The sequence below is a fragment of the Lathyrus oleraceus genome, chromosome 2, assembly GCF_024323335.1.
Source record: "Lathyrus oleraceus cultivar Zhongwan6 chromosome 2, CAAS_Psat_ZW6_1.0, whole genome shotgun sequence".
NCBI lineage: Eukaryota > Viridiplantae > Streptophyta > Magnoliopsida > Fabales > Fabaceae > Lathyrus > Lathyrus oleraceus.
In genome coordinates this window covers 214,580,081-214,600,630 of record NC_066580.1, presented here as the reverse complement: position 1 = coordinate 214,600,630, position 20,550 = coordinate 214,580,081, and positions in this window count along the sequence as shown.

The window sequence follows — 20,550 nt, the reverse complement described above, 5'->3', positions numbered from 1 at the left end:
GATTCTGAGATTGTGGAGCATAGATTGCCGTTGAAGTCAGAGTTCCCGCCAGTCAAGCAGAAGTTGAGGAGAACTCATCCTGATATGGTAGTAAAGATCAAAGAAGAAGTGCGAAAGCAAATTGATGTTGGTTTCCTTGTTACCGCTGAGTATCCATAATGGGTGGCCAATATTATGCATGTTCCGAAGAAGGATGGAAAAGTTCGCATGTGTGTTGATTATAGAGATTTGAACAAAGCTAGTCTGAAAGATGATTTTCCTCTACCACACATTGATATGTTGGTAGTAAATAGAGATAAATTGAAAGTCTTTTTGTTTATGGACGGATTTTCCGGTTATAATCAAATCAAGATGGCACCCGAAGATATGGAGAAGACCATATTCATTACACCCTGGGGAACATTCTGTTATAGAATGATGTCTTTCGGTTTAAAGAATGCTGGTGCAACGTACTAGAGAGCTATGACCATTATTTTTCATGATATGATGCATAAAGAGGTCGAAGTCTATGTTGATGACATGATTGCTAAATCCAGTAATGAAAAGAGCATGTTGAGCATTTGTTGAAGCTATTCCAGCATTTGAGGAAGTACAAACTCCGCTTGAATCCCAATAAATGTACAATTGGTGTTCGTTCTAGTATGTTTTTAGGCTTTATTGTCAGCGAAAAGGGTATTGAAGTTGACCCTGCCAAGGTCAAAGCAATACAAGAGATGCCTGCGCCCAAAACTAAGAAGCGAGTCAGGGGTTTTCTCGGCCGTTTGAATTATATCTCAAGATTCATATCGCATATGACTGCCACATGTGCGCCTATATTCAAGCTTCTTCAAAAAGATCGGTCTTGTGATTGGACCGAAGATTTCCAGAAAGCTTTCGACGGTATCAAAGAGTATCTGCTTGAGCCTCCGATTCTATCAACGCCTGTTGAAGGAAGACCATTGATCATGTATTTGACTGTGCTTGAAGAAAGTATGGGTTGTGTTCTGGGTCAGCAAGACGAAACTGGAAAGAAAGAATATGCTATTTACTACCTCAATAAGAAATTCATCGGCTATGAGACTTGGTATTCTATGCTAGAAAGGACTTGTTGCGCATTGGCTTGGGCTGCTAAGCGTCTGCGCTAGTATATGTTGAATCATACTACTTGGTTGATATGCAAAATGGATCCAATCAAGTACACTTTTGAGAAGCCTGCTCTAACCGGGAGGATTGCCCATTGACAGATGTTGTGTCCGAGTATGATATTGAATATCGATCTCAAAAAGCTCTTAAAGGTAGAGTCTTGGTTGACCATTTGGCTCACCAACCGATTGAAGATTACCAGTTAGTGCAGTATGATATTCTTGATGAAGAGATCTTGTACCTAAAAATGAAAGATTGTGATGAACCATTTCTTGAAGAAGGGCTATAACCTGGTTCCTGTTGGGGCATGGTATTTGATGGAGCTGTTAATCAGTATGGTAATGGCATTGGGGTAGTGATTATTACTCCTCAAGGCACTCATTTTCCGTTTATAGCTAGATTGACTTTCAAGTGTACAAATAATATGGCTGAGTATGAAGCTTGCATTATTGGGTTTGAAGAGTCCATTAATCTCATAATCAAATATCTGGACGTCTATGGAGATTCATTTTTGGTTGTGAATTAGATCAAAGGTGAATGGGAGACAAATCAACCTTGTTTGATACCATATAGAGATTATGCGAGGAGGATTTCAACTTTCTTTACAAAAGTTGAGTTTCATCATATCCCTCGAGATGAGAACCGGATGACAGATGCTCTTGCAATCTTGGCTTCAATGATTGTGGTAAAATCTTGGAATGAAGTTCCCAATTTGACTGTGATGCGTCTTGATAGGCCAACTCTTGTGTTTGCTGTCGAAGAAGCTAAAGATGAAAAGTCGTGGTATTTTGATATCAAATGTTTCCTCCAAAGTCAGATTTACCCGTTTGGGGAATCGTTGAAAGATAAGAAGACTTTGAGGAGATTAGCTGGCAACTTCTACCTGAATGGTGATGTGCTTTATAAGAGAAACTTCGATATGGTTCTGCTCATATGCGTGGATAGACACGAAGCGGACTTATTAATGACTAAAGTCCATGAAGGTTCCTTTGGTACCCATTCCAATTGACACGCTATGGCTAAGAAGATGTTGAGAGTAGGTTACTATTGGTTGATAATGGAATATGATTGTTGCAAGTTTGTGAAGAAATGCCATAAGTGTCAAATTTACGCAGACAAGATTCATGTTCCTCCGAAACTATTGAATGTCATTTCCTCTCCATGTGGGGAACTGATATGATTGGCATGATTGAGCTCAAAGATTCGAACGAACATCGTTTCATTCTGGTGGCTATTGACTACTTCACAAAGTGGGTTGAAGCGACATCGTATGCGAATGTAACCAAGCAAGTTGTTGTGAGGTTTATCAAGAATCATATTATATGTCGTTATGGTGTGCCAAGTAAGATCATTACTGATAATGGATCTAACTTGAATAATAATATGGTGGAAGCTCTTTGCAAAGACCTCAATATTGCACATCATAATTCTTCTCCTTGCATACCTAAGATGAATGGGGTTGTTGAAGCTGCGAACAAGAACATCAAGAAGATCATTCAAAAGATGGTGGTGAGTATAAAGATTGGCATGAGATGCTCCTATTTTCTTTGCATGGCTACCGTACATCCATCCGCACTTCAATAGGGGCAACCCCTTTCTCACTTTTTTATGGCATGGAAGTTTTGCTCCCAGATGAGGTTGAGATCCCATCATTGCGTGTCTTGATCGAAGCCAAGTTGACAAAAGTTGAATGGTGTCAGACCAGATATGAATTGCCGAATTTGATTGAAGAGAAAAGGTTAATTGCCATGTGTCATGGTCAGTTATACCAGCAGAGAATGAAGAAAGCTTTTGATAAGAAGGTCAGACCTCGTGTGTTTAGAGAAGGTGACCTTGTGCTCAGAAAGATTTTATCTTTTAAACAAGATTCTAGGGGAAAATAGACTCCTAATTATGAAGGCCCATATGTTGTTAAGAGAGCCTTTTCAGGCAGTGCTTTGATTCTTACAACTATGATTGGTGAAGAGTTCACTCGTCCTATGAATGTCGATGCAATCAAGAAATACTTCGCCTAAAAAAATAAAAGAACAGCTTGCTAAGTTGAAAACCCGATAGGGAGGCTTAGGCAAAAATGAGCGTCTCGGTGGATTGAAAACTCGAAAGGGCGATCCAGGCAAAAGTTAGAGACATAAAATAGAAAATTTATCTTGATAAATTGATTACCCCACATTGGGGCAATTTATGAAAAAATTAGGGATTATGGAAAGTAACTGCATTCGGCTGATCTTCAATCTTGAAGACCTTCTTGAGCACGTCATTTGGTTCTGATTCGTCACTTTCAACCGAAGCCAAGAGCATAGTGGAGATTGAAGTTGGTAGAAGGATTAGTGATCATTGTATTCAATGTAGCCCTTTTCCATGTAAATTAACATTTTTTAACTTTTGTAAATATTTATGGAGTCTTGTCATTTACAGACTACCATTCTATTATATATAGTTGAACTTTTTATCCAATTGTTTCTACTCTTATTTATCTTTCAGCTAAATAGAATTAAATTTTATGATGATCATTTTTTAAAATTGAATTTAAAAACAAAATTATTTTTCCTAAAATAATAAAAGCAATTACTTTTAATCAATTGATAAAAGCAAGCAATGTCAACAGTAGTCTGAAAACAGGTGGGTCCCAAAATGCGAAGCATTATTGGTCCTCCCCAAGTAGTCGGTTCAGCAAGCTTGTTTCCCCAGCTGAGTTTGAGATCGCCTCCCCAGCGGATTTCAGGCATGTATTCTCAGCAGTTTGAATAGTCCCACAAGATTTCAATTCCCCTCAGTTCGTCAATGGATTTCACTCCTGATTCCCTGTCAGCACTAATTATTGAGCAGTTTTGGCAGTATTCCCTGCGAGGTTGTCTCCCATTTGATAGGGTGTTGACCTAAAATTCCCCGCAAAGTTGATGGTTCAAATCCTCATTAAACCTATCCCCTTTCCCCATCCAGGGTTGAACCTTTGAAATAGATGGTTTACATCCATCCCCAACTCTTTTCTCCAATTGATGCCTCCATCCTGTCGAGATTAGCCGAGTGTTGTAACGATGATTCAGATCAGTAACATTTGTATCCTTTGTGATTGCTTTGTCAGCATAATCATATACATATACATATAGATTTATATATTTCATTATTGCATTATTTCTTATCCTCTGCTATGGTGGTATTCTTTCCCCACGCAGATTTAGCTTTGTATGTCCTCCTTCAATTGTAGACTGTCAGCCCCTTAAGCAAAAATAATTTAACCTTTCTCATCCCCCACTGAGTTATTTCCTCATGGATGATTATTATTTTAGCTTCCTCCCCAGTCGATTATCTGGATGAAACCACTCGCCTTGAGTTATATCCTCATCGGGATATTCTTCCCCACTGAGTTTCTTTCTAGCTCTTACCTAGATAGATGATTTTGGTCCCCTGAGAGTCTATTACCCAGTAACTGGTAATACCCTTTTTGATTCGTAAGTACCTTACTCTTACCCAATACCCAGTAATAGTAATCTATTTTCTCTTGTTTTTCCCAACAGATTCATTTTGTGTTTCCCCAGGTAGTTTATCCTTGATATGTTCATCTTAACCGATGACGGATATTCTTCCTTTTGAGTTTATCCGTGATATGTTCATCCTAACAGATGACGGATATTCTCTTTGTAGTTTTCTACCCAGTAAAAAGGTAGTTGTAATCCCTATTTCGTTCCCTAGAGGGTTAATCCATGATATGTTCATCCTAACCGATGACGGGTTTTCCTCCTCTTTGCGGTCTTCTACCCAGTAACCGGTAATTGTAAATCCTACGTTCCCTTGCAGAGTCTATCCCTGATATGTTCATCCTAATCGATGACGGATACTCTCTTTTTGGTATTCTATCCAATTTTGGATAGATATAATTCCTATTTCTCCCCTCTAAGTCTATCCTTGATATGTTCATCCTAACCGGTGACGAATATTCTCTTTTTGGTATTCTATCCAGTAACGGGTAGATGTAATTCCTACTTTTCCCCGACAGTCTATCCTTGATATGATCATCTTAACCGATGACGAATATTCATCCCGTTGAGTTTATCCTTGATATGTTCACCTTAACAAGTGACAGATATTCTCTCTTTTTGGTCTTCTGCCCAGTAACCGGTAGTTCTAAATCTTGTTTGACTTTTCTTCAGCAGTTTGTTCTTACCCAGTAACTGGTAATGAATACATCTCATGTTGCCTTCAGCGAGTTAGCCTTGATATGTTTACCTTAACCGGTAACGGATGTCCTCTCTGCTAGATTATGTTATCTCCTTACCCAGTAACCGGTAATGGATGATATATTTCTGTCACTTCTGGGTTGAAGTTCATTTCTTTCCTAGTTAAGTTTGAGTGTGTATTTCCTCAGTGAAATCATTGTCCCCTGTTTAGATCGAGTATTTCAGTTTTATCCTTATTAACCTGTTTCCCCTACATGCCTAACTGCGTCTTTCCATTGATTTATTTTCATGGAATTCCTACCGTATCCTCAACAGTTTTAAGTCGTAGCTTGGCCTACACACAACTCTTTATCCCCAGAGTCTTTGTCTCCCCAGTGAGTTTTCCTTATGGAATGCATTATGCTCCTGCGGACTTTCAGTCTGTCCAGATTATTTTCCTTTGTGGCAACATTTTCCCCATAGAGATTGTTTTAACATTTCATATCATATGCATCATGATGTCTCTTAGGGACCAAAATTTGTTTCTATTGTTATTATTTAAACCCATTCTACTGAGTCGATACGAAGATTTTAACCTTCATCTCCTCACCTAGAACGTCCTTAAATAGGGGCAGCTGTAAGACCCCAACTTTGACCCTAAGATCTCTCATGCTATTTCATCATATGCATTGGCATTGGGACTACACCTTGGCATCCTCCTTACCCCTTCATTCATTGGGTCGGTAGTGGGAGAGATCACCAAGCACATTTGATTGTATCATACTTCATTTTTCTTTATCTACTAACCAAAATACCAAAAATATGTCAATGTATAGTTTGTTGCTTTTGTAGATAGTCTGTATGCTCACCTATGCTCTATCAAGCTCATATCCAGGGTATAAGACCCCCAATGCAAGGAGCACAATCAAGAAACGGTTCATTTTGATTCTAGGCATCATATATGGATCCCCATGATCTTCACATGTTATTTTGATCAAGAAATCATCAAGAGTTTGAAGTTTGTTTTCCTTGGAAACCCTAATTCATCTGGGTATCTTGTGTGACTTCTTCAACAAGTTCCTTCAACAATTGATCAAATATTTCCAGGGATACTTCATATTACATCATATTATGCATATATGATCCTCCATGAGTCCCTAAAGTCAATAGAATGTCAAGCTAGCAAGATGGTTCATGGTGGTTGATTAGAGAAAGTCAACTGGTTAAAACTGGGTTTCCCTAGACCATATCTCCTACAATTTTTGTCATATGAAAAGTATTCCGAGATAAAGGCTACTCAAAATGACATTCCAAACAACTTTCATGTTGAGGTCAAGATCTATTTTTGCTTGGAAAGTGGTTTTTTATGATGAAAGATTATAGGTCATTTTGTCTGAACCCTAGTTTGGAGGTCAACTTCCCAAGACCATAACTTGCTCATATATTATAACATGAAATCCATTCAAATTTCATGGTAAAATTCAAGATGTATAATTCAACTTTTATGTTTGGAACTTGCAAATGCATGTGCCAAGAGAAAAGATTATAGGTCATTTTGGACCAATACCAATGAACAAGTGATTTTCCTCAACTTCTAAAATGCATAACTCCATCATACCAAATCCGAATGACGTCAAATTTGTGAACAAATTGAATAGGTTTGAAAGAAATACAACTTTGATGAAGAAACGTTTCTCATTTGAAGTCCATAGAAAACGTTATTCAAGGTGGAAGAAGTGAACATTTGACTTGGGACTTAGAAAATTTTCAAAATGTTTGATTTCTCAAACTTCCACCTCAAAGTTCATCATGATCCAAGCTTCAAATGAAAACATGTTTAACATGAAAGTTGTTCCCCTTGACCTCGCATTTCCAAAAAGTCCAAGATTACCTCATTTGGCCAAAGCATGAAAGAGTTGTGCATGGGTGTAAGTTAAAGGACCATTTGGATAATTTCAACTTCCACTTTTCATAACCATTTGCATGGCCTTCCAACATGAATTCAGCATGATTCACACTTAATTATGGATCATATCACATCAATTCATGGGCCTAATACGCTCCCATGCAACCATGTAAAGAGAATTTTCAAATTTTGCCGAATTTGGAAGTGTGTAGAAATCAATCTCATGGCCTATAAATAAGACCCTCGTTGCTCAGAATTGAGGACCTCATGCCCAAGCTTTGAACCTGCAACCTCAAACCCTCACCATTTAAGGATAAACTTGAGGATTTTCTTTGAAAATCGAGTTTCAATTCTCCATCTGTTTTTGAGATTGAAACTCCAAGATTCCAGCCCTATCTTTGATCCATTTCACTTCCATCAAGCATCTGAAGCAAGGCCAAGCATAATTGAAAGCAAGATCGTGCTAATCTGAAGCTCCATTGAAGGTGATTTTTCAGAATTTTCATCTCTTCGATTCTCCCCCAATTCTTCACAATTCTTGTTGATTTTTGGTTGTCTTAAGTCCTATTAAGGTAGGCAATAAGATTGAGTTCCTTTGAGGTCAAATCGAAGCAACTCAGTTCATGATCCTCAAAACTCAAATCCATGTATCTTTTTATATACTTGGAATTGGACAAAATTGAGGCCAGATTCGTGCTCCTGAGCATTTTAACTTTCAAATTAGTGTATTCACTTTTCATTTTCCTTCAAATCTCTTGGCCATTTATTTGGTGTTTTTGAGAGGTTTTAGGTTTTTGATCAAACATATTTAATTTAAATGCATTTTAATTTGATTTTTAGTTGATTAATTGTGTAGAAATTATGTTGAGCCATTTTTATTGACTTGTGAATTTTGACCATGTGTTTGGGCCTTGGTCAAGGTTGATTTGAATTTTGTTGGATTAAAATCATTTGATTTAGAGGATTGATGAAATGTACATTTAATCTACCAAAATGAAGGAATGATTTTAATTTGATGAAATTCCTCCAATGACCAATTTGTGTTGATCTCATCTCCCCTCCCTCTCCATCTCCAACCCCATTTTATTCCATCCCTTTTAATTGACCAGTGAAGTCTCAATATCCTAAGGCTAATTGGTTCATCAATAAACTTTATGTTAGATGAACTAATACAAGTATGGATGAGGTTAGGTCCATCCTTTGATCATTTTCTTTTTGTGTGTGGTATGTTTTAGTAGTATTGTTCATTATACCATATTTCTAACATGCATTAACACTAAAAGTTCTATTGCCTGGCCTCAAATAGTTGTGACTTCTACATAAGTCCAATTACGGTTGCTTAACATAACGCTAAATATGGACCCAAAAGCATAGCATTCTAGTAAATGAGATTGTAAGTCTCCCCATTTCATGGTATTGTGTGTAAAATTGGCCTTTTTTCCTTCCTTTGGAAGATGTCTTGGTTCAAGGATCCATGCTTGTGAATAGAGGGTTGACTGTTCTCTAAAGAGTGACTTAATCATTTTTCAAAGCAAAACATCACTAACATCTAACCAACTAACATTTGACTAACTCTTATTATTCCTGCTTTTAATTTCAAGTCATTTACTTTATGCAATTTAAATTGAAGCCATTTACCATTTCATTTGCCAATTACGCATCATTTAACTTGTTTATGTTTATGCAATTTTTTTCACTTTGCTCACTTGAGCCATATATTGTGGTTGTATATATTTGTTTGTATATCTTGTTTGTGTTTGTGGTCTTAGGATCTTAAAATACTTAATAAACAACAAAAACCCTAAAAAATGTTTGTGTGGACTGTTGGATTTGATCTGAGCTTTTGACTTAGGATTAGGCAACCTTCCACATGCAAAAAGACTTGGCCAATGCCAACTTTTATGAGACCAAGTTATTATGATTTGAGCTTCCATCTGATGCAAGTATTCGTATCCACATGCATTTATATGCTACATGATCTTGATGGAAATGTTATTTTGAACCTGTGTCTAATGCCTTATCCTGAGCCTATCAAGGAGTAGTTCATCTGATACATGGGAAGATCAAGAAGAAGACCATGAAGTTGCTTGCTTGGATGTAGCTAACTTTATTTGATGCCTTGCTCTTCATCTTGCTACTTGTTTATTTATATTTCTTGATTTAAAGTCCAAAGGAAAAGTGGGTTTCTATATGACATTCTTGTCTATTGGATTGCATCCCATTGGTCATATCTTTTCAACTCTTAACTTTTAAATTTTTGCTTAGGATTAGTCTCTTCACCTCCTCCCATTCTCTTAAATTTAAAATCTCTCCCCCTTTTCAAAATCTTCTTTGCTTGTGATTTCTAAACTTAGACTCTTTTTCAAATTAGGAACTTTGGCCTTATGTCATTGCATTTTAAAACTATTTTCTTAAATCAAACTTGTAAATAAATCTAATCATATTGACTTAAAAATCCAAAATACAAAAAGAACTAACCCTCATCCAAAATCTTTTTAGGTCTTTTCACTTAAATTTAAATTTTTGTTAAAAGCAATTCACTCAGTTTGAAATTGTTACCACAAACTACGAGGTTTTGATCCCTCATTTTTATGTTGGTACGTAGGCACAAGTCTGAAGATCTTGTCAAACCCAAAAATATAATTAATGAATTCTTTTCTCATACCCACACTGTATTTATTGCAAACATCATTTTATACCAAGACACATACACACATAAAAAAGCGCTCCCTAGGAGTACCTATGACACTTTGGGTGCTAACACCTTCTCTCTGTGTAACCAACCTCCTTACCTGTAATCTTTGGCATTTTATTCGTTTTGATTTGAAAACTTCTTATCTTTGGGTTTTGTTCGTACTTTTTCCTTTTCCTTTGGAAACAAGAAAAGCGCGGTGGTGACTCTGATTTTACTGACCTTAATTTTATCCATAGCTTAATGGTCATGAATTTACCACTATAATTTACAAGAGCCAGAGCCGTGGAAGAAGTTTTTGTCATTTAGCCAATCGAGATTATGTACTGCAAGAAGAAGATTGAGGCTCCAATGAAGAAAATACAACCCACCAACATATGTGTTCCCGCTTCTTTTCCTTACTAAGATTCAAAGGCGGTACCCTGTAAATATGATGCAACTATCTTCATAGGTGGAAAAAGAAATCATGTTCTCTAATACTTAAATTGTGAACATAGTCGGTATAGGTGGGATGACTTGAAGCACTCATGTGTTTCCTACTCCTCCTCCTCATGAAGGGGAATATGTGGTGGTTCCTACTGTTCCAATTGAGACACCTAGTTCCGTCATGTCAAAGGGTACTTCCAGTAGCACAATTAAAGTAGCCACTTCTAAAGGAAAAGAAATAGTCAAAGAATAAAAGCATCTCATTACTGCAGAAGAGGGACAAGAGCTTCTCAAGCTGATTAAGAAGAGTGATTTCAAGATTATTGACCAGCTGGGTCAAACTCATTCCAAGATTTCAATTTTAACATTACTACTTAGTTCAGAGGCTCACCGCAAAGCTCTGCTAAAAGTTCTTAACACTGCCCATGTAATGCAAGACATTACAGTTGTTCAATTTGATGATGTAGTGGCTAACATCACCACAAGTTGGTACTTGGGCTTTAATGAAGAAAATTGACAGCCAAGGGGCACAACCACAACAAGGTTTTGCACATCTCTGTTACTTGCGTAGATACTTTGGTCTCTAGGGTCCTGGTTGATACGGGCTATTCATTCAATGTGTTGCCAAAGTGCATATTGATTTAATTGCAGTTTGAAGGACCGGAGATGCGCTCTAGTGCACTGATTGTACGAGCTTTTAATGGTTAAAGGAGGGAATTTTGGAGAGGTGTTCCAAGAATTCCAGTAACCTCAACAACAAAATTATGAGTCCGTTGTGCCAAGAATTCAAGATCGAGCATCAAAACTCTTCACCATACCGACCCAAGATTAATGGCATCGTCGAAGCAGATAATAAGAACTTAAAGAGAATTATCCAGAAGATGGTCAACACATATAAAGAATGGCATGAGATTCTTCCTTTTGCTTTGAATGGCTATATAACTTCAGTGCACACTTCTAATGAGGCAAGCCCGTATTCGCTTGTATATGGAATAGAGGTTGTTTTGCCTATCGAAATTAAAACTCCTTGTCTAAGAGACATCAAGGAAGCAGATCCCGATGAAGCTAAATGGGTGCAATCCAGATATGATAAGTTGAATCTTTCAGAAGAAAAGAATTTGACGACCGTCTTCCATGGTCAGTTATACCAAATACTCCTCAAAAGAGCTTTCAATAAGAAGGTTCACCCTTACATGTACCAAGAAGGTGAACTCATGCTCAAGAGATATTCTCCTATTCATTCGGATCCTTGAGGAAAGTGAGCTCCCAACTATGAAGGACCCTTCGTTGTCAAAAAGGCCTTCTCAGGAGGGGCTCTCATTCTCACCATAATGAATGGGGATGATTTGTCGATGCCGATCAATTCAGATACATTAAAAAAATATTATGCCTAGAAAAAAAGAATGATGAATATAAATCCCACTAGATTGACATCTGCAAGAACCAATCTAGGAAAAAATGGCTATCCCGATGGACCCAAATAGAAAAATTGTCCATGCAAAAGATAGGGATAAAACAATTATATATATATATATATATATATATATATATATATAATATATATATATATATATTATATATATTATATATATATATATATATATAATATATAATATATATATATATATATATATATATAATATTATATTATATAATATATTATATATATATTATATATATATACAAGCCTGCTAAGTTGAAAACCCGAAAGGGGGACTTAGGAAAAAATGGGTATCCCGGTGGACAAAAGAGTAAAAATTCCATGCAAAAGTTAGGGATAAAGGCATTTAACTATATCGTTTGAGCCTATCTCACCATTAGCTTGACTTTAGACAATATCATATCAATCCAATCATCATCAACCGAAGCAAAGCTTTAGAGCCGAGTGCTACAATGAATAACAACCAATGTTGTAATTAGTGGAAAGTCAAACAAATTTCCCATTTCCATTTACTTTGTTTATAAATTTTTGAAAACTCCTATTTAAGGATTTTTGCTTCCTTGTACACACCTCATATGAACAAACTTTTCATAATCAATAAAATTCAGACGTTATTCAGTTACTTCTTTTTATTTTTCCGCATTTTATTTGCAAAATAACTGCCAATATTGGTTACATAATGCTATAAAACTTTGAGAATAATAAAACCTAAGTTAAAAGATACACTCTATGCATTGATTTGATCATTGAAAGTTCCTTAGTGAATGATCGGTAGTCTACAGTAAACACTTGTCACACAAATGTATAACTGCTCATTTAGATCAGGCATATTTTCACAAGCAGAGTCAGATAGAAATCCTCGGACAATTGGAATTTCCCAGCATCATTAGTAGCAAGAAGCTTTTCATTGTAGGTTCTCTGGTGTGGATAACGACGAGTTGAAGTCTACCTTTCCCCATAAAGCCTCACCTTGCTACCCAATCATTCACATTGCATACGCATCATGAACATATAATCATACATCACATACATCATGCATATCAAGCATTTCTATTTGCAGCTGATCTATCTCCCCAGCGGAATATTTCAGTCAATCCCCAGCAGATCAAACCAGCAAGTTTACCTGCTACTCCTTACAACAGAACTCCTTTTCAACGGGAAAATTTTCATATATTTATGTATGTAATCCTTTTCTACCTCGAACACCCGGAGAGCTAACACAATTTGCACCTTCAGATTTAAGATGAGTAAATAGGGGCAGCTGTCATACCCATAAATTTACCCTCCATTTTCCTACCTCTTGATTTGTTTCATTTGCATACATGGAATCATATCATACATTATCATAACATTAGCATGACCATTGCATTTGCTCATTGGCTCACAAGCATGACCACATTCTTTGTTTAATCTTAACATTAGGTTTTTTTAACTTTTATTCACTTTTAAACTAACCAAAGCATCATTAGAGAATGTATTTGTTTATTCCCTTGTTCATGTAGGTAATCATGCCTCAGTTCAAGACAAAATAAAGGTCACTTTGGTCAAGATAGAATCATGTGTGGTTCATTGATTCAAGGGTGGTTCCTGTGTTTATTTCTATGTCATTTCATCCAACCATCAAGTCATCCTCAAGATAATTCAATCTTTAACCAAATTATTTTCAAAGGATGTTAAATCGATCATCATTTTGGCTTGGGATGCAAGAGAATATCATGTTTGCATAAGTTGGCACAAGTTTGGTTGACCTAATTTTCAAGTGTGGCTTACTTTTTGTCCAAACCCCATAAATTCTTCAATTTTCAACCAATTAACAAGCTTCTTTAAGCCAAATGTTCCTAAGGATTTCCTCTATAACTTTTCTTCAAGGCTCAAGCATCAATTAAACCCCTAAGGACCTCAATTTTGGAAGGGGCTAAGTTTCCAAAATGGTCTAAAACCTTGTCATGACCCCCACTTGGCAGCCATGCCACTTTCAACTCAAGAATCCTTTTGATACCATTCCTTTTTACTTTTATTAAGCTTATGTCAAATTTCATTTGGCCTAATTTTGGCTCAAAATGAACAAGGGAATCAAAAGTTATGGTATCATGAACTTGGAGCCTCAAGATGCCCAAAATGTGTCAAGACTGCTTGACTAAATGCCTGACCTAGAAGGCATGTCATGACCTTAACTTTCAACACTTTCCATTTTCACCTCAGACCTCCTTTTGAGTTGGTCCTTTTTGCATTAAATTCATGGCATTTAATTAAACAAAAGGCACAAAGAAAATCACAAAACGCACGAGTGAATTCCATTTGGCCTAGCTTCAAACATGGGATGTTGAACTCTGTATTGCACGATGCCCAGGATTTTTAATTATAGGTCATTTATCATCTTGGGACCACTTTCACATGTGAAACTTGTTTTTGATGCTAAAATGCGTGCAACCCAACACAAAACGACCAGGTTTCATAAACAAATCACAATTCCATGCCTCACTTCACACGAGCACCATTTGCCAAAATGTCAACCCTAATTCACACGATTTTAGATTTGTTTTGCATGTGTGAGCTTCCCATTTAATTTCTTACAAATAAATGATCATTTTTCCTTGCTTTGCAATCTTGAATATCTAGAGAGACCTTGTCTCACTTAAACCCGATATCACTCCAAAATCAGTTTGTGGTTTCTTCAATTCAATGTCTTTCAACCTCAAATATTTTCCCAGAAAGTTTCATCGGCATCCTCTGAAGCTAAAATCATCATCACCTTTCCTTGAAACCTCTTTCATCGTGCTTCCCATTTCTTCCATTGTTGACCTTCCAAGCTTCAACTAGAAAGGTAGATACGAGTTAAATCCTTGAGCAACCAAGTTACCACTTTCTTCGCATTGTTCCACCGATCAAAAACCCTATTCTACCGTTAATTTATCTTTCTTATTAGTCATTTAATTTTACTTTGAACATTTAAGGTTCTTCATGTTCTTTAGAAAAATTAGCCCTGCTCAGAGCCAATCAATGGCTCTAATGCAGGGAGACATGAACGATAAACTGTTTCGAAGCTAACTCCATGCTTGGGTGTTGCTAAAAACACGAGTTCATGATTTCCAGAAAACGAATCCAAGGTTGAAGATGAAGTTGGCTCTACGCGCATATTTTCAAATCGTCTGATTGTTGGCGCCCTTTCCTATTTTTATTTTCTTTTCCTTTATTTCTTTTCTTTCCAAATTAATTTCTCTCTCATTTTGAAACATTTTAATCCCAATTTTTTACACAAAGTCTCTAAAATTATTTTGCATCACATACTTTTTTCTCACATTTTTTTAAATAATTTTTTCATTTTTGGTTATTTTAATTTTAGTTTCCTTTTGTAATTTATTTTTCAATCATTTTTAAACCTTTTTGCATCCAACTTTTGAGATCTAATCATGTGTAATATATTTTTAACTTTGTATAATTTTCTTGGCCATTTATCCATTGTTTTGATGATAGTTCAGGATTTTCTCTTTAATTTCCCATTTTAAATCATTTCAAGTTTTTTTTATTCTATTTTTAATTCAATTTTGTCATGCCTTTGGCTTTGCTTGAGATTTTGACTTGGTTGATCAATACGTCTACATTTCAAGTCAGCCATAGATGGTCTCTTAGGTTAATTCAATCTTCTCTAATTCAATATGTTGATAGATGATCCGTTGATCATATTTTTGATAGTTTGAGTTAGTGATAGGTCATCCCTAAGTTGTGTCATATGTTTAGGTCCTCTGACTTGCTTGATAGTGGATCCTAAGTCAAAAACTTGAGCTTGATTTCATTTTGCCTTATGTTCTCTTCTTTATTCTTTGAGTTTTGAACATTCTGCTTCATGGCTTGAGGGTTTGATTTTGTATCAATACTCTAACATGCTTGCCACATATATTGCTTGCCTTATGATCACTAACTTGTTACACCTAACCTCCTAACATTTACTTTATGCAATTTACTTTTATGTCTTTACTTTATGCAATTTACTTTTATGTCTTATTCATCATCCCACTTCATCCAATATTCATCTTGTCTTATTCATCCTATGCTTCTTATCTTGTGTTTGATTTGCTTGACAATATCAATAAATAAAAACATGATAAAATGGATAAACTTGATCCTTAAGACATATGCTTGACTTGGAGTGATGATTCACACTTTTGGACTTTGGACTTAGGACTCATACTTATGCTTGATCTGGAATGACCTTAGACTCATTAACCTTAGACTCGTTGAACTTGTGATTTTGTCACTTTATTTATTATTCATTTCCCCTTCTTGTCACATTCATCTATTTAAGATAGCACACTTGCACCCACATGGCTTTCTCTTGGGCTACCTAACAATGAGACCTAGGCTTAGTACACTTTTTCACTCACATGGTTTTATCTTGGACTACCTAATAATGAGACCTTAGGTTAGTCATTGTATGATTATGCATTGTGATTTTTATCCATCCCCTTCCCTTAGATTTAGCTTGATCAAATTCCATTTGATCAACTAGATCTTTTGACTTTGCACACATTCCCTTTGTCTTTGTCAAGTGACCATAAGTCTCTTGGTCACTTGATATAACTTGTCTCTACTACTTTGGATCTTCACTTATCAACAAGTACAAGACCTGAAGCTCAAGTCCAGACATTAACCATCTGCCTCATCCCCATAGCATTCATGAGGACCTGTTTCAACAACTTGTCTGACATTGACAAGGATTGCATGCCATGAGCCTTAAGAAATAGATAAGGTGTGAGAGGGAACATTCTTATCCTTATTATGAATATTTTAGGTACGAGATCAACGACCTAGTTGCTAAGATTATTCACCTCTATTTATAGACTTTAGTGCAATTCAAGTAAATTCATTGTCAAGTCTGCATCTAGCCTTGTGGCTATATTCTCAAGCTCATTTTGGGTTAATTAACTTCATGGTTAATATACCCTTTCCTTGGCCAATCAACGATTCTCGGTTAAAAGACCATTTTCTTTCCTTTTGGGTTAATCACCTTTATGGTTAATATATCCTTTCCTTGGTTAATCACCAATTCTTGGTTAATATACCATTTTCTCTCCTTTTGGGTAAATCACCTTTATGGTTAATATACCCTTTCCTTGATTAATCACCGATTCTCGGTTAAAAGACCCTTTTATTTTCTTTTGGGTTAATCACCTTCATGTTTAATATACCTTTTCCTTGGTTAGTCACCAATTCTCGGTTAAAAGACCATTTTCTCTCCTTTTGGGTTAATCACCTTTATGGTTAATAGACTCTTTACTTGGTGTAATACCCTAATTTTTAACCCTAAGATCCCACATATCATTTGCATCCTTGCACAGAAACAAGATCACATCTTGGTCATCTCCCTTTCATCTTTGGGGCTTGCCTTTTGTAGAGATCATGAAGCACCTCTTTGTTGGTGTTTTACCTTTTGTGTTTATATGTTCATTACTCATCTAACCACTAAAGAAAATAGCATAAATATCTTTTAAGTTTATTGTGCAAGATAGGGCTTTTCCAATAAGAGCATCAACCATGGCTCCTCACCTAGGGTTTGTTTTGATTCCTCAACAAAGTATGCTCAATCATTGATTCTCAAGGGGCATTCATTTTTTTTCATGGAATCCCTCTAGTCCCTCAATTGTTTTAAGTCGTAGACTGGCCTATGCACAACCTTTTTTCCCTAGAGTCTATGTCTCCCCAATGAGTTTTCCTTATGGAATGCATTGCACTCCTGTGAAATTTCGGTCTCTCTAGATTCTTTTCCTTTGTGGCAACATTTCCCCACAAAGATTATATGCATTAGCAAGGGGATTACATCTTGGAATCCTCCTTACCCCTCATTCATTGGGTTTGCTTTGGGAGAGATCACCAAGCACTATTTGATTATATCATACTTTATATTTTATCATGTTTTTTTACTAATCAAATTACCAAAAATATGTCTTTGTATAAACTAAGTCTTTTGTAGGTAGGGCATGTGCACATCTTTGATATATCAAGCTCACATCTAGGATTTAAGACCCTCATTACAAGGAGCTCAATCAATAAGTGGTTTACTCTAGATCTAAGCATCATATATGAGTCCCCATGATCTTCACATGATATTTTGATCAAGAAATCATCAAGATTTTGGAGTTGGTTTGCCTTGGAAACCCTGATTCATCTGGGTATCTTATGTAACTTCTTCAACAAGTTTCTTCAACAATTGATCAAATATTTCAAGGGATACTTCAAATTTCTTCATCTTATGCATATATGATCCTCCACGAGTCCCAAAAGTCAAGATAATATCAAGCTAGCCAGTTGGTTCATGGTGGTTGACTAGAGGAATTCATCTGATCAAAACTAGGGTTCCCTAGACCCTATCTCGTACAATTTGTGTCATATCAAAATGATTCAAAGAGAACAGTTACTCTAAATTACATTCCAAACAACTTTCATGTTGAGGTCAAGAGCTATTCTTGCTAGGAAAGTCATTTTTTATGGTGAAAGATTATAGGTCATTTTGTCTAAACCCTAATTCGGAGGTCAACTTCCCATGGCCGTAACTTGCTCAATTTGCATGAGATGAAAGATATTCAAGTTTCACAATCAAATTCAATATGTCTACTTCAACTTTTATGTTTGGAGGAAGAGAAAATTCAACTTTTATATGCATGTGATATGAGGAAACATTATAGGTCATTTTTGACCAATGCCATTGAACAAGTGATTTTCCTCAACTTCAAAAATTCATAACTCCATCATGCTAAATCTAAATAAGGTCAAATGTGTAACCATTTTTAAGGAATTTGAGAGAGCTACAACTTTGATGAAGAAACTTTTCTCATTTGAAGCACATATAAAAAGTTAGCCAAGGTGGAATAAGTGAACATATGGCTTGACACTTCGAATATTTTTTACATGTTTGATTTTCCCAACTTCCACCTCTAAATTCATCATTATCCAAGCTTCAAATAAAAGAGTGTCCAACATGAAATTTCCAAAAATTCCAATTTCATCCAATTTGGATAAAGTATGAGTGACTTGCGCATGGCTTGAACTTGGATCACCATTTAGCATAATTGAACTTGGATTCCTCATACACAATTGCATGGCTTACCAATGTGACTTCAGCAATGTTTATACTCATTTTTGGACCTGAAGAGATGATTACATGGGCCTATCACACGCACATGCATCCATGCAATGTACATTGCTATTTTTGGAACTTAATGTCAAGTGTGCAAATAACAATCATTTGGCCTATAAATAGAGCCCTTCATGCTCAGAATCAAGGACCATGTGCACCATCTATGAATCCCTAGCTCCAAACCCTCTCACTCAAAGGATAACCTTGAGAATTTCCATTAGAAATTGAGTTTGAATCTCCATTATTTTGAGATTCAAATCTCCAAGAGTCATGTTCCTTTTGTTGATTCAATTCCATTCCATTAAGTGTCCATAGCAAGATCAAGAGCAATTAGAAGCAAGATGGTGTTCACACAGACCTGCATTTAAGGTAATTTTCAGAATTTTTCATCTCTTCGGTTCTCACTCAGTTCTCCATAATTCTTCTTGAGTTTTGGTTGTCTAAAGTCATACCAATGTAGGCAACAAGATTGAGTTGCTTTAAGATCAAATCGAAGCAACTCAGATCATGATCCTCAAATTTCAACTCCCTGTATCTTTCAATATACTTGGAGTTAGATGAAATTGAGGCAAGATTCGAGCTCCTGATCATTTTTACTTTAAATTTATGTCCTTATTTTTTATTTTGGTGATGGTTGAGAGTGAACCAGTCCGGTGAAGCTCATTGGAGAAGGAGACCGGAGCTTTGGCTACGGTGGTATGCTGACGTTCATCTGAGCCATAGGATCCTTTTCAAATGTTCTAATCTCACGCATTGGTTTTGATTACCTTTCCTACTGCGCATTGACTAAAGTCTATTGTGGAATGCGCGCTAGGAGCCCTTGATTTGCCACCTCAATTAATGAGGCAGATCAAGTGGTCCACGTTTTTTGCTATTTTCTGATTTTCATTTTATTTGGTTTATTTTCATTAATTCATATTAATTTTAATATTGGTCCAAAAAATATGAGAGTTTCACCAAAATAATTTAAATAAATTCCACTTTCAATTTTTTGAATTAAAATTATTTTTGGGATCATTATTAATATTTTTCATGATTTAATAGTTTTTGTGAATATTTTTAATTGTTTAAAAATAGTTTTAAGTTTCCAAAATTAATGAAATTTTTTCTCCAAGGTCCTTTGACCTTGTTTGACCTATGATAAATCTCATGGACATTTATTTGGTGTTTTGATGAGGTTTTAGGATTTTGACCAACCATAATTTAATTTAATGCATTTTTTAATTGATTTTAATTGTTTAGATGCAAAATAAATTGTGTTGAGCTTTTGATATTGACTTGATGAGTTTGACTTGTGTTGTTGGGCCTTGGTCAAGGTTAATTTGACTTTGTTGAGTTAAAATCATTGGATTTAGGGGATTAATGAAATGTACATTTCATCTCCCAAAATGAATGAATGATTTTAATTTGATAAAAGTCCTCCTTTGACCAATTTGTGTTGATTCCATTTCCCCTCCCTCTTCATCTCAATCCCATTCTATTCTCATTCATTTCATGGACCTATGATGTCTCTATATCCTAAGGCTAGTTGATTGCAAAATCAACCTAAGTGTGGATGACATTAGGTTCACCCCTTTTGCATATTCTTTTAAGTTTGGTATGATTTAGGAGTATGGTTCATAATACCATATCTCTAACATGAATTAACACTAAAAAAAATCTTGCCTAACCTTAAAT